Source organism: Nicotiana sylvestris, unplaced genomic scaffold, assembly GCF_000393655.2.
Source record: "Nicotiana sylvestris unplaced genomic scaffold, ASM39365v2 Un00001, whole genome shotgun sequence".
Classification (NCBI taxonomy): domain Eukaryota; kingdom Viridiplantae; phylum Streptophyta; class Magnoliopsida; order Solanales; family Solanaceae; genus Nicotiana; species Nicotiana sylvestris.
Genome location: NW_027184337.1, coordinates 1,050,228 through 1,066,239, shown reverse-complemented (window position 1 = coordinate 1,066,239; position 16,012 = coordinate 1,050,228).

Sequence of the window (16,012 nt, the reverse complement as noted above, 5' to 3'; positions counted from 1 at the left end):
ACTCACATAGCCTTAGAAGTCATGGATTCCGGTGGCTTTCAAGGTGGAAGCGGTAAGAGCCGGCTGGGGTTCTGAGAAAACTCGAGAGAGTAGAGGGTTTCAGAGGCGGCGGGTAGGTGAAAATGACTTAGGGTTAGTGGGATTAATGAATTAAAAAAAGGAAAGGTCAAAATGTGGCCGTTGATCATTTCGATCAACGACCTGGATTAAAAGGGGAGTCGGGCGGGTCATTCAAATGGGCTGTGGGTCGGATAATTTTAGGAATTGGGCTGGGGTTCAATTGGGTTTAATTGAGGTAGAATTTAGGCTAAAATTGAAATAAATAGGGCTAGTATTTAAATAGCGACTTTTCCCTTATTTATTTTATATAAAATAGTAAAATAATTTCTGAAAACAAATTAAAGGTACTAAATTAATTAATAATATAAAAATATTAAATTAAAAATACTGTACTCAATTTTGTAATTATAAACGTAATTAAATCTTAAAATAGGCTAATATTGCAACTATACGCAATTTGGCTTTAAAAATATTAAATAAATTTGTAAAAATGTGCAAACATCATACTAGCTATATTTTAGTATAAATATGAGAATCCAATAAGTGAATTACAAAAATAATAATTTTGGGGATAATTATTGGGTTTTTCTTGATAAAATAGGGCAGTAAATTGTTTTAAAAATCTTTTTAAAAAAATGGTATACTTATATATTCATATACATGTTATTAGAAAGACATTTTGAATATAAAAATATCGAAAAAAATTGGGTATCAATAGATGCCCCTTTTTACTTAGGAAGAATGAAAGAGTTGTCGGGTAAAGATATGATGGTCAATTTGACCGAACGAAATGGTTTGAAGAATTTGACCGAGCTCTGGCTCCTAAGTTGCCTACATATCCCTGGTCTTACAAGAATCAGGCCATATGTAGTTCAGGATCCGTCAGCGAAATATGCTGATGGAGATTTTTCAGAACGGATGCGATATTTGGGTTGGGATGGATGGTTAAATTCTAATAGGGCTGCGAGAACTGGAGCGGGATTTCTCCTGCTGAGACAGTCGTTGCTCGTCGGTTTACCTACAAATAATCAATACAAGTGTATATTGTGCCGAAATTTAAACGTGATGCAAATTTCCGTCGGGCCATGAATGTTGTCTTTGGATGGTTAGGATGACGTCCTCAGACCATGATGTCCTAGGCCATGAAGCGTATGATAAGGGATTCGTAGGCCATGAAATGATGCTCTCGGGCTATGAGAATGATGCCTCCGATCTATGATGCCTTTGAATAATGATATACGAAAGATAAAAGGGGTGCTCAGGCCATGGCATGGCAATATCGGGCAATGAAAATGGTGCCTCCGAACAATGACGCCTTTGGATATATTGGCAATCTTTCATCCCATGAGATGTAGAAGGTGGCAATCTTTCAGCCAATGCAACATGTAAATGAAGTGGACATCTTTCAACCGATGCAAGATGTAAATAAAGTGGCAATATTTTAGCAATGCCAGATGTAAATGAAGTGGTGATCTTTCAGCCGATGCAAGATATAAATAAAGTGGCCATATTTCAGTTATGCAAGATGTAGATGAATTGGCGATCTTTTCGCCGATGCAAGATATAAATGAAGTGGCGATCTTTTAGCCATGCAAATAGAGGTAGAGCTTAACCTCGAAAGGTAGAATGGTAACCTTATGCAATGCAGGGAATACGGATGGAGATAGAGCTTAGTCTCGGAAGGCAGAATGGTAGCCTTATGCAATGCAGAGAATGCAAATGGAGATAGAGCTTAGTCTCGAAAGGTAGAATGGTAGCCTTATGCAATGCAGAGAATGCAGATGGAGACAGAGCTTAGTCTTGGAAGGTAGAATGGTAGACTTATACAATGCAGGGAATGCAGATGGAGACAGAGCTTAGTCTTGGAAGGCAGAATGGTAGCCTTATGCAATGCAGAGAATGCAGATGGAGACTGAGCTTAGTTTCGAAAGGAAGAATGGTAGCCTTATGCAATGCAGGAAATGCAGATGGAGGTAGAGCTTAACCTCGGAAGGCAGAATGGTAGACTTATACAATGCGGGTGGAGGTAGAGCTTAACCTCGGAAGGCAGAATGGTAGCCTTATGCAGTAAGTAAAAATGGCAAATGGCAATAGAGTTTTCTTAGCTGATAGCGGATTGCGGTATCATGAATGCTAGGGATATTGTGCCTGCTAGGGACACTGTTGTGTGCAGATAACAGTTATGAGCAAGTGCAACGGTTCGGAGAGTTGTATTCCTGAACTTTGTGAGTGAGCGTATAGTATATTTGATGATTTTGCAACTCAAGTGCCTACATACAAAAAAATCGTGAGTTTGTAAAGGAGGAAAGGTTAGTTCATATCCCCGCTGGCTTTGCTTGACCTGATCGGCTTTGGTCTAGCGATACTGTATATATCACTGGGATAGCGTTGCTAAACAAGGCAATTTTAGTAATAAACATGCATGATTTTGTAAGAGCATAACATAAGTACATAATTAAGAATAGTTTTCTTTAGATGAACCGATGATTGCGACATGGTTCAAGACATTGCAACTTCTCTTGCTCCGGAATTTTGAGGGTCCTTCTCAAAATTCTGCCCCAGTTTACTGGACTGCTGCTTTTGACGGCTGTTAATGATAAATGGTTGGAATCAACTTCGGAATTTTGAGGGTCCTCCTCAAAATTCTTCCCCAGTTTCCAATGGTAGGGGAAATGAAAATTTTATTGAATTGTGACTGAACCTATAGGGTTGCCTACGTATACCCTCTTAAATGGGAATCAGGTCAGGCGTAGTGCAAATTACATCATAAAAGAAAGCATAAAGGTTACACATAGCATCGCTTGACTGCATCTAAATTGATCGGCTTTGGCCAAACTTCCCCGTCCATTTCTACAAGTATGAGAGCTCCTCCTGTTAGAACCCGGTGAACTATGTACCGACCCTGCCAGTTGGGAGAGAATTTCCCTTTGACTTCATCCTAATGCGGGAAAATCTTCTTTAATACCAGTTGCCCTGGTGTGAATTATCTTGGCTTGACTCTTTTGTTGAAGGCTCTGAAAATTCTGTTTTGATAAAGCTGACCATGGCAAACTGCATTCATGCTCTTTCCGTCTATAAGAGCTAGTTGTTCGCAATGACTCTTCACCCATTATGCATTGTTGAGTTTAGCTTCCTGTATGATCCTTTGGGAGGGAATTTCTACTTCGGCGGGAATGACTATTTCCGTACCATAAACCAACATGTAGGGGGTTGGCCCAGTTGATGTGAGGACTGTGGTGAGGTATCCTAATAAAGCGAATGATAGCTTCTCGTGCCACTTCTTATGCTTCTCTATCATTTTCCTTAGTATCTTCTTGATATTCTTGTTGGAGACCTCTACGGCTCCGTTCATCTGAGGTTTGTAGGTTGTAGAATTCCCGTGTTTTATCTTGAAGGTTTCACACATGGATTTCATCAAATCACTATTGAGGTTAGAGCCATTATCGGTAATGATTGACTCTAGAATTCCGAACCAACACACGATACGGTCGCAGACGAAATCTGCCATGACTTTCTTAGTCACTACCCTGTAAGATGCTGCTTCAACCCATTTGGTGAAATAATCAATTGCTAATAGGATAAACCTGTACCCGTTGGAGGCGGAAGGCTCGATTGGTCCAATAACAACCATTCCCCAAGCAGTGAACGATCACAGTGAGCTTGTTGCAATAAGCACATTTGGGGCGTACCTTAATCATGTCTGCATGTATATGAAAGCAGTGGCCTTTTCGGACATACTGGATGTAGTCTGTCTCCATAGTCATCCAAAAGTAACCAACCCGGAGTATCTTCTTGGCTAAGACAAAACCGTTCATATGTGTACCGTAGGTCCCAGCATGGATTTCTTCTAGTAGTTTAGATGCTTCTTTTGCGTCGACACATCTTAGCAATCCTAAATCAGGAGTCCTCCTATATAGGATTCCTCCGCTGTGAAAGAAATTGTTGGACAACCTCCGAAGTGTGTGTTTCTAAGTAGGATTTGCAAGTTCAGGGTATTCTCCTTTCTTCAAATATTCTTTGATATCATGAAACCAAGGCTTTCCATCTACTTCTTCCTCAATATGAGCACAATAAGCTGGATGATCATGGATTATTTACCAGAATGGGATCAGTAAAGTTCTTATCTGGATGTCGTATCATGGATGATAGGGTACCCAATGCATCAACAAACTCATTCTGGACTCTGGGAACATGCTGGAACTCTATCTTTGTGGACCTCTTTCTCAACTCCTATATGTGATGCAGATAAAGGAGTATTTTGGAATTGTTAATTGCCCATTTTTCTCGGACCTGATGTATAAGCAAGTCTGAATCTCCAATTACTAGCAACTCTTGAATGTTCATGTCAATGGCCATCTTGAGCCCTGAGATGTAGGCTTCACACTCGGCCATATTGTTGGTGCAGGGGAACCTGAGTTTGGTAGACACTGGATAATGCTGACCGGTTTCTGATACTAGGACTACTCCTATACCAACTCATTTGAAATTTGATGCTCCATCGAAAAACATTCTCTAACCGTCATAGGATTCTGCAATATCTTCTCCTATGAATGATACCTCTTCATCAGGAAAATATGTTTTCAGGGGTTCGTATTCTCTGTCCACGGGATTTTCAGCAAGGTGATCTACTAGTGCATGTCCTTTGATTGGTTTCTCAGCCATGTAGACAATGTCAAATTCACTCAACAGGATTTGCCACTTGGCCAGCTTGCCAGTTTGCATAGGCTTCTGAAAGATGTACTTCAAGGGATCCATCCTTCATATGAGATATGTAGTATAGGCACAGAAGTAGTGCCTCAACTTCTGAGCTACCCAAGTCAAAGCACAAAAGGTGCGCTCTAACAGAGAATACTGAGCCTCGTACGGGGTGAACTTCTTACTGAAGTAATAGATGGCCTGCTCCTTCCTCTTTGCTTTATCATGCTGACCCAGAACGCAACCGAATGCTCCATGCAATACTGCGAGGTAGAGTAATAGAGGTTTACCCGGCTTGAGCGGGACCAAAACTGGTGGTGTTGATAGGTACTTCTTGATTCTGTGAAAGGCCTTTTGGCAGTCATCAGTCCATTTGGTAGAAGCGACCTTTTTCAACATCTTAAAGATTGGCTCACAGATGACAGTAGATTGTGCTATGAACCGGCTGATGTAGTTTAGTCTCCCCAAGAAGCTCATTACGTCATTCTTGTTCTTTGGCGGTGGCAATTCTTGAATAGCTTTGACCTTTGATGGATCCAGTTCTATCCTTCGGCGACTCACAATGAACCCAAGTATTTTTCCTACAGGAACCCCAAATGCACATTTTGCGGGATTTAGTTTCAGGTTGTACCTTTTCAGTCTATTGAAGAACTTCCCCAAATCTTCTATGTGATCAGTGGCTTTCTTGGACTTTATGATGATATCATCTACATATACCTCAATCTCCTTGTGTATCATATCAGGGAAAATAATAGTCATGGCCCTGATGTAGGTGGCCCCTATATTCTTTAACCCGAATGGCATTATCTTGTGGCAGTACATTCCCCACGGTGTAATGAAAGCCGTTTTCTCAGCATCTTCTTCGTCCATCCAGATCTGTTGATATCTGGCAAAACAATCTACAAATGATTGCAACACATTCTTGGCGTAATTGTCGATCAGGATGTGTATGTTCGGCAAGGGGAAGTCATCCTTTGGACTAGCCTGATTGAGATCCCGTAGTTGACACAGACTTTGACCTTCCCATCCTTCTTCAGCACCAACACAATATTGGCTAACCATGTCGGATATTCTACTACCTTGAGAACCTTAGCTTTGACATACTTACTGACTTCTTCTTTGATCTTCAGACTCATATCAGACTTAAACATTCTGAGCTTCTCCTTTACCAGTGGACATGTCGGATCAGTTGGCAGTTTGTGGGCCACGATAGATGTGCTCAGACTAGTCATGTTATCATATGACCAAGCGAATATGTCCTCATATTCTCTTAGAAATTCTGTGTACTCTTCCTTTTATGACGGTGACAAATAAACGCTGATTCGTGCTTCTTTGACATTCTCTGCATCTCCCAGGATAACAATCTCAGTCTCGTCCAGGTTGGACTTAGGTCTATTCTCAAAATTCTCGACTTCTTTAACAATCTCTTCTGGTATGTCATCTTCCTCTGAATCTATGTCCGTTTGTTGTGTTATCTCATTGCATGTCATAGTTATTGGTTCATCAAGATAAGTAATCGTAGTGCTGTATAAGTAAAGTAATAAGAGAAAACAATAAGAGTAAGATTTATAGAGAAAATCAAAATGCTTTGATGAATTCCATAACTGTTTTGAACATTGAAGATCTTATTGCGAAATTTTAAAATGCAAAAGAAGGGCCTCTGCTTACTGCTTGTATAGAAGGGCCTTCGTCCCCCTCCTCCTCGAGAACAACAAAACAGTCCATGTCATTATTTCTAATAGGACTAAGAGGGGGAGTGGGTGGAGGGCCCCTGGATCTCGTGGAATAAGATGATGTTGCCAGAGTTCATGAACTAACCTTTGGGGAGGGGGGAATAATAAACAAAAGGTAAAAAACAAATAGGTAACAAGTCAGTGAGGATTATAGGAAAATGTTGCGATATTTAAACACATAGTGCAAGAATGTAAATCATGTCCTATTTGGGAACCTCTTTGTGCCTGAGGTAGGCCTAGCGACAAGTTGATTTGGAGTACTTAGAATGCTAAATGCCTCATTTTATTGATAAAAAGTAGATGAATCCCAAATCGACCCTAAATAGCAGGAAATAAAAATATCACTAGTGGCCATAGGCCTTATTACATTTCTTAAAGCAAAAGAAAAACTCCTATCTATTTGGTCCCGGAAGGACCTTCCTCAGGTTGAATGCTCTCGTTGATCAAATCCTCCAGTTTGCATAGGTTCACTAGTAAAAATACCTTTGCCAGGTGTTCTCCTTCGTTTCCCTCGGCGTCCTGGCAGTCGGTGACTCTCTTCCTCACTTTCCCTTCCAATTCCAGCAGACTGTACTCCAGATATTCTAACGTTTCGCTAGCTTTGGCAGCCCTCTCTTTCCACTCGTTGATTTGGTCATTTGATGGAAGACTCCTCCACCAGTCTAGCAAGAGTGGGGGCATGCTAATCGTACCAAAATTGGGACTCGTGCCTCATTTTCTACAAAACAAAAGGGTTAGGCCCTTACCCCCACCAGACTTGACTATTAAATACCAAAAATTGGCAAAAGACATTTAGTTCTCCAAATAAATGCACAGAACATGGTAGTGTCCGTTTGGGTTTTGGGAAAACCCAGTGGACTTTGGACAAGGCTATCTTAAAGAGTCATTATGCGGATCACATAACTGACTCGGCTAGATTTGACCATGATGTATGCACAATTAAACAGAGTAAGGTTTTTATGGGGGTTTTAGACTGGTACCCTTGAGTGGACAACTCAAGAGGGAAAGGTACGAAACTGTCGACTACACTATTGATCGACTGGTTTTACCGTAAATATGGCTTTGTCAGATTTAAATGTTGATATTATCGGAAGAGTGCAACCACTCATTATAAGCATTGCTATGGTATTTGTTTGGCACGAGTGGAATATGATGTTGAAAACATGTTTATGCAATAACTAAAGCAGGTTGTCATGTATTTTCTCGTTGAGAAAGCAGTAAATACAACAGTTCTTCATAATTTAAAGCAGTAATAAAGAAAAGAAGTAAAGGAAAGCAGTAAAAGAAATAAAGGGAAGAAACAAAAGGCAAGTCAGTTTTGTAGTTGAAAAGGGGAATTGAATGTTTAAAGGTATTAAACAAATAAAGTCATATAAATAAAATGTCAAGCCACAGTAATAGTCTGAAGTGGTAAAAGCATAAAAGATCCCCAGCATAGTCGCCATGCTGTCGCGCCCCCTTTTTCTCATGAAATAAGGTTTATGACATTTGGGAGGATAACTCGTTCCCTTTCGGGAATTGAGTTTGAATATAAGAGTCGCCACCTAATGATTTAAGTGCATTAGGACACTAAGAAAGGTTTGATTTGAAAAACTAGAGATTGGGTAAGGGCTTGAAATTATCCCAAGGTGAAGGTATTAGACACCCCTCAAGATCTACTAGTGTGGTTCCCGGCCAAACCATTGTTGTGACTTTAGGTACAAATAACCCGTAGACAAATAAGAACTTCAAACAAGAGGGGATTTTCTCGTAATGGTTACAAAATAGGTGAAGTTAAAATAACTAAAAGAAAAGCTGGTTTTATTTTAAGAAAATAGTTTGAAATTAAACAACGAAACAAATAAATAAAGGAAAAGAGGTCCTTGGTTTGTAAATAATATGGATCAACCCACATAACATCAGGTAATCACTCCTCAATGAGGGGCCACACAATATATTATTGCATGGTCATAATATCCATATCTACCCTTTCCCACCCTGTTGAGGTATTAAAGCGTAGAATGGTCTCGTTTACTTATTGCATGTTATTACCCATCCCAATCCTATCAGTCCCGGAGGCATTTGGGACTACTAATCCTAAAGGGGAGGGATATTGGGCATACTTGTGGTTTCAAAAGGTAAAACTACTAAGGCAACAAACAAAACATATATGGCAAGTATGGGGAAGCATATAAACAAATGAAAAGGCTCAAATAGACCTCATTTAACCAAAGAAAAGCAAGTAGTTAGCATGACATACACATACTGTTTACGGTCTGATTAAACTTAAAGGATCGAGGCAGATAGATTTATTACATAGTTCAGATAAGAAGCCCGAATCAGGCTTGCTTGCTGGTTGTAGCATATCAAATCTTACCCAGTTTATAAACTTTCACCCTATGGCTTGCCTAAGTGTTAGACAAATACCCTATAGGCATGATATCTACTGATTCCAGAAAAAATGAAGTAAACATGAATACATATTGATTTAAGAAAAAATTTCTGTTATTAAAGAAAGGCGAGTTTTAGCAAAAGAGCATCAGTCATTGTTACTGGTTTTAGACTTATAAGTGAGTGAAGCGGTTCAGATTCGATTAAAGCTCTTATAGGCATGCTTTCTATGTGTTGTCGATTGTGGACACTTTTATAAACATAGTAAAAAAATGCAGAAATCCTATAGGCATGACATCTAGATGCTAAATTTCGTTTAAAGCCTATGAACATGATATCTAATTGCGGATGATTATTTAAGACCTATAAACATGTTTTCCTAGTGAGGAATGCATATGCAACTTTCAGAAAGAACCTATAGGCAGGATATCTATATGATATGCAGAAATTCAGAAATTCCTATAGGCAGGATATTTATATGATATGCAGAAATTCAGAAATAACCTATAGGCATGGTATCTATATAGGAATGAAAGATTCCTATAGACATGGTATCTATACATGAGAATGCAGAAATTCTTAGAGACATGGTATCTATATGAGAATGCAAGATTCCTATAGGCATGTTGTTTATATGAGGATGAAGGAATTCATTTGAGATAAAGCCCGATCTAAGGGAAAAAGAGTGTACCGTATGCTTTACACCCAAGGTCTTCGAGCTCAAAGGTGCCTCGATGTTTCCAATCAAACATCTACAAGGAGTTAGTTTTAAATAAAAATGGAAAAGAGGAGAAGGTCGTACCTCAACTGTAATAGCAATTGAGCAACAATATATTCCAATTGTTTGGTAGTTGCTTGCCTTCCATTGTGATAAGTTTGTAGGATCCCTTCCCTACGACTCCGAGGACACAATATGGTCTTTCCAAATTGGGGCCCGGTTTCCCTTCGTTTGGGTCTCGATTGTTGAAGTGACTTTCCTTAGGAGTCGCTGACTCTGAAATATCAAAGGTTTGTCCTTCTTCGGAGTATGGAGCAGGGGTGGCTTGAGAGATACTATTTTAATTCTTCCAAGGCTTGTTGGTACTCCAAAGTCCATGCGAAGTTGTTATTCTCTTTGAGTAGGGAAAAGAAATGATGGCTCCTATCTGGTGATGTCGAGATAAATTTGCCTAGGGTAGCTATCCATTCGGTCAGCTGTTGTATGCCTTTCACATTGTTAAGTACCGTGATTTCCTTGATGACTTTTATTTTATTGAGGTTCTCGATCCCCCGGTTCGCCACCATAAAGCCTAAGAACTTATCCAAGCCGACTCCAAAAGTGCATTTCTTAGGCTTGAGCTTCATGTTGTATTTTCTTGGGATATCGAGTGTCATCTGCATATGGGTCAAATGGTCCTCTACGTGCAAGGACTTAACTAGCATGTCATCAATATAAACTTCCATAGGTTTACCTATTTGATGTTCGAACATCTTATTAACTACGCGTTGATATATGGCTCCTTCATTTTTTACCCCGAAGGGCTTTACATTATAACAATATGTATGCTTCATGATAAACGAAGTTTTTTCCTGGTCCTCCGGGTTCATTTGAATTTGGTTGTACCTAGAGCATACATCGAGAAAGGTAAAGATCTCGTGGCCGGCCATAGCATCAATCAAACGGTCGATGTTGGGCAATGGGAAAGGATCTTTAGGGCATACCATGCTCAAATCTTTGTAGTCTACACACATTCTATATTCATTCCCTTTTTAGGGACTACCACTACCTTAGCTAGCCATTCAGGATATTTTACTTCCCTAATGGACCCTAACTTGAGAAATTTGGTTACCTGAGGTCTCCTCTTTTGCTTAACCGGTTTAAATCTAGGATCAACACTTAGTCAATGGGTAGTTATCTCCGACGGAATCCCTGTCATATATTTAATTCTGGACGATGCTCGATCAATATGTCCTGCTCGAGTTGTTCGACCGTGGACTTCATCGCATTGGATTCTTTGGGGGAAACGAAGTCTTGTAGGTGAGGAAATCTTCTTTTTTGTCCTAGACCACATGTTCATCGATCATCTGTCCCTCCGACTGAACTGAGGGTGTGGGCTACGATTGCTATTAGGCCACCTATTTGTCCTTTGACTTTTTCAATGTGGATGGTGTCGATACCGGAGCCAAGGCGTGTATTGAAAACATCTTCTTAGATGCATGCTGCTCTCCATATACTATTTTCACACCATCCTTTATTGGGAACCTCATCATTTGATGAAGGGTCGATGACATCGCCCTAATGCTATGGATCCACTACCTTCTAAGCAAAGTATTATAGCTCATGTCACCTTCAACAATATGAAATTTGGTGTCATGTATGGTTTTGGCTACATTGACTAGGAGGATGATTTCTCCCGTCATTGTTTCACTTGCTATATTAAAGCCATTCAAGACTCGAGATGCTAGTATGATTTGATCGAGCAGCCTGAGCTGCTCCACGAGCCTTTACCTTATTATATTTGCCGAACTACCTGGATCCATGAGAACACGTTTAACTTGAACTTTATTGAAAAGGATAGAAATTACCAGTGCATCGTTATGAGGCTGAGATAATGCCTCGATGTCTTCCTCGCTAAATGTGAAGGTGTCCTCGGGCATGTAGTCCCGAGTTTTCTTCTTCCTTGTGATGGATACTTTGGTACGTTTGAATATGGGTCCCTGTTGGACATCAACTCCACCGATGATCATGTGAATGACATGTTGAGATTCTTTAGGTTGAATTTTCCTATTTGTGTCTCTTTCTTGGAAATGGTTCTTGGCCCGGTCACTGAGAAATTTACGAAGATGCCCCTCATAGAATAATTGGGCTACCTCTTCTCTAAGCTGCCTGCAATCCTCGGTCTTATGCCCATGAGTACCATGATACTTGTATACCAATTTGGGGTTCCTCTAAGAAGGAATTGTCTGATGGGCTTGGGCTATCTGGTATCTCTAATTTTGCTAATGTCTCAGACAATCCTTGAGGGGTCGACGCTGAAGTTGCATTCTGACAATCGAAATGCCTCAACCTATCCCAAGTGCCTATCAAACCCGATCCTGCTCATGAGTCCCCAGGAACTTTTACCTCGATTCGCTCTTCGATCTGTGAGCACGTGATTTTTGCCTCACGAAAACTACTCCAAAATAAATCAAAAATAAAATTAATTTCTTTTAGAGTGCAATTTTAGAAATTGTTTTGCGTTTATTAATTGTTTGTGTTTTGTCCGTAAATATTTGCTTTGTTATAATTAAACAAAATTAAAATAAAAATACATGTTTCATGCATATCTAGGATTTAATTATGCATTTAATAATTGAGTTAATTAAAATAAAATCACAAAAAATATGCATGTTTCACTATGTGATTAATATTTTGTCTATGTGTTAATAATTGTTAAAGATCGATTAAATGTCTTGTAAAGTTAATTCTTGTTTTTATAATTTTAATTAGGATTTTAATAATTAAATTGGAAAATTTAAATTAGGAAATTGAAATGGATTTTGAACATTAAAAAAATCAGGGCCTGGACTGAAATCCAGGCCCAAACAAAAATTAATCCCCTCACAGCCCAATCCAAACGACCCCAGGTCCGGTCCGTCTCAAAGATACCCCAAACGATGTCGTTTTGGGAAACTTTGATGAAGGCCGTTGATTTCAAATTGATCAACGGTATGAAGGCATTACTTTTCACCCGACCCGTTTCCTGTCAGAGACCGATCCGGTCTTAAAGGAAATGAAACGATGTCGTTTCACTTAAATAAGCAATCCCAGCCGTAAATCTCATTTTATCTAAGGGCCAAGATCCACTGATTACCCTAGTATATAAGCTCAAATTTTCCACCCCACACCCCAGGCAAGACCCCCCTCTCCTCTCTTCTTCCCCGAATCTTCAAAGATCGGAACTTAATCCACCGCCCTCATGGCGGCGAACGGTGACCATACCTCCCCATTTTCACACCTCGAACTCACCTCAACTTTCCGATCCTAGATCCCTGAACATTATCCTCCAAATATCAGCCAATGTCTTCGAATCTTCGATCGAAGATGCAGTCCGAAACCCTAGTTCATCTGATAGCCACCAAACTCACACCTTTCAACCTCCGGACCTCTCTCACCACTAGAGTCTCATGGGTTTCCTTCGAATCAGCCTGGAACCCCTCAAATATCGAATCAAAATCAAGAACCCTAGCGCCGCCATGAAATTCCCTGGTGGCGGCGCCATTCCAATCAGTTCCAAACTAACTCTAAATGACCCCTAGGCCTCCCTCACCCTTGAGTCATCCTTAGTTCCCTTCGAATCTGCCCAAATTTGGTCGAACCCTAGATCTGAGAAAAAGTGAAACACTAAAATATCAACTCGTGGAATTTGTCCGAGTTAATTAAAGGATTGAGGTTTAAGAGACTTTAATCGAGGTATTCTCAATTGAGAATACTTCGAATAAAGTCTGTTCAACCTCAAAAAAGGTCCGAATTCAAAATCAAGCTTGAGTCCGTGTAAATTTAAAGATTCAGAGGTATTTTTCCTATTTCTTTTTGTTTCCTACATTGTATAGTTGTTTGTTTCAATAACCTGTTAATTTTTCATATTTTTGTTTGATTAATTCTGTTATTCTGTCTCATACCCACTTACTTGATCAAAGTGTGAATTGTTTCTGTTGGTTGTGATTGTTTATAATATGTGTAATCGACTCGATTAAGTTCGTTGATTAGTTACATTATGAATTCCCGTTTGTGATAATGCTAGTTGAAACAATCTGTTTACAAATTGTTTGTGGACAATTGTTATAGATAATCAGTTTGATTAATACTCGTCAGTTAAATCATCCTTGATTCTATTTCAATGAGTCCGTCAAATGAATGTTGCGTGTATGTTGATTTCTGAACCAGTTGGTTTCAGGGCATTGTCAGTATATTGACAATGCTCCTGTATTTGTTTAATCTTGGTTCAATATTGTAAGTTAGTTTAAATTGTTCTTTTGTTCAGTATGATATTATTGTGATGATTAGGTTTAATTTCAATTTTTACAGAGTGTGGGTTAAATACAATTGTATTAGGAGGTTAATCATAGGATTGGTTATAGCTGCCTAAACAGACTTTAAAATCTGTTTTGTATCAGATTCTGATTTTAGTTTAAAGACAGTAATAACAGTAGGATTCAGGGGCATTTCTGGGAATGAAACAGTAAAAACAGTGTGTTAGTGCTAATGTGTTATAATGGAATGTTAGTGGCTATTACTTAATGAAATAATGGGAAGCAAAAGGGGTAATGGAATGCTGTAAATCAGGAAAAAATTAACTTAATGGGATTTAAAGTAGTGAAAGCAGATTTTAATGGGATTTTCTGATTTTTAAAAGAAGAAAGGGGTCCAGGCAGCACTTAAGAGAGGGGGGCAGACTTGTATAAATACAGGGACAGACCTTAGAAGATGGGATCTAATTTGAAGAGAGAAAAGATCTGATTTTTTTAAGGGATTAAGGAATACACACAGAGATTAGAAATCAGATTTTAAGAGAGATTTTTAGAGGAGATTTGGAGAGAGATTTTTAAGACTGAGATTTTGAAGAAAAGAAAAGAACTCAGATTATTTTGTAAGAAGAGGAAAGAGAGGAAGAAAACAAAAAAAGAAATAGAAAAGAGAACATTCACACACACACACACAATCTGAAACAAATACAAAAGCAGAAACAGAAAAATCAGAAATAGGAATCTGAAACAGGAAAGAAACTGAAATCTGAAAAATGTTATTCTTCTAGAATCTGTCCGTTGTTTGTTTGTGGATATTGTTCAGTTTGAATCTGAAATTTTTTCTCAAGTTTCTGTCACTGTTCATCTGGGTTAACGGGTCTTGTTCAGACTTGCTGTGTTATTGGTATATTCTGCCGGTGTTTTGTTGCTGCTATTATTACTAAAATTTACTCCTTCTACCTTCATTTCCAGGTACATATCTTTTAAATTCATGTTGGGAAGAGATTCAACATGACAAATCAATGAAGCTTGAATTGCAATTCTATTTTTTTTTCCATTTATCTAAGTTCATTATTTTAAATTTTAGTCTTGTTTCATGTTGGTTAATATAGTAGTATGCTTGACATAATAATTATCAGTTAATCATTCTCTTTTGAAATTCGTATAAGTGTTGTAATAGTATTATCTATTCCAGAATTTCATTAAAAGTATAGTTATGATTGAATTGTCAAGATAGGGAATATGGCATAAAGTTGGCCATTAATTAAGAGGTATGACATTGTTAGTCAGGTACAGAGTAGTATGGAAATGTCAACAAAATGCATTGTTAGCATATTTTGATTATTTGGTTGTGGATTAAGGCTAGATGATGTTGGTTGCATTTTATCCATATATGGCGTAATAATGGTTATGATCAATAGTCGAAAGTTGCATTAGTAAAATTCGCTATGTTCACAATGTCAAATAATGTTGTATGCAATATCATTTTATTAAGTCAATAGGTAGATTTGTTCTCTTTCATAATAACAAATGACCTAGGAATTTTACAATGCGAAAGTTAGTGTTTAGCAATGGTTCACATAAATTGAGAATCAAATCGGTTTGACTATATATATATATTTTACGCAGAATTAACAAAATAATTAGGCCTATTAGATTAGGAACAAGCAATGTGGAAAGAGATTAGATTTATAATGTGTAACAAGTTTAAGATTGTAAAAATAACATTCGTTGCAAATGGAATAACGAGAATTCTTCGAAAATATCATTTCCTTTCAAGAATTGAATTTTTTTTAAGTTTCATACGCTATTCACCTTTTGAGTATACATATGTTGTATTTATTAAAAATAGTGTTAATCATGTGTTTATTCCTTTCTTTGGATTTGAATAGCTTGGAGGAATATAATTCATACGCGAAAAAATATAATTCGCAATAAACATTTAATAAATTGTAAATTCTTTTCAAGAATTTAAGGGTACCTTAAATGGAGATTTCTCATGATTTTTACATAAAATGTATAGATATAATAAATAATTTATGGAAAATCTATACTACCATTAAGAATATTTGGCGTAATTAGGGATGCGTTCGCGTAACCTGATTATATTTCTAAAAGCAATTCGAATTATGCGTTCACGCCACTTCGAGTGAACATTTTAATAAAAA